Raw genomic sequence first — 268 nt, forward strand, 5'->3', positions numbered from 1 at the left:
GTCAGAGGACCATTTAAACACCCTCATTTTCTGGTTGGCAACGAACCAAGTTTGCCTCAACCAAAGTCGGTTCAGATCTTGCTCGTTGGTAAGGTGGATCAGAATATGCTTGTAGTCAAGCCAGCGTATCTCGTAAGAGCCACTTAAACCGATGCCCTTGAAGGCTGATCGAATATCAATCAACTTGGGCATGCGAGAGAACTTACCGATCATGGAGTGTTGAAAGGGCTGGGACAATATTGCTATCTCATCCTCGAAGAAAGATGCC

General features: G+C 46.3%; 1 protein-coding gene across 1 annotated transcript in view; it reads left to right on the top strand.

Moving 5' to 3' along the window:
- The window catches only part of MLO15 (Seven transmembrane MLO family protein), a 3502-nt gene that overhangs the window by 1012 nt on the left and 2222 nt on the right, over positions 1-268 (top strand).

Source organism: Theobroma umbraticum, unplaced genomic scaffold, assembly GCF_002168275.2.
Source record: "Theobroma umbraticum cultivar Fairchild unplaced genomic scaffold, ASM216827v3 scaffold_86.0, whole genome shotgun sequence".
Taxonomy (NCBI): Eukaryota; Viridiplantae; Streptophyta; class Magnoliopsida; order Malvales; family Malvaceae; genus Theobroma; species Theobroma umbraticum.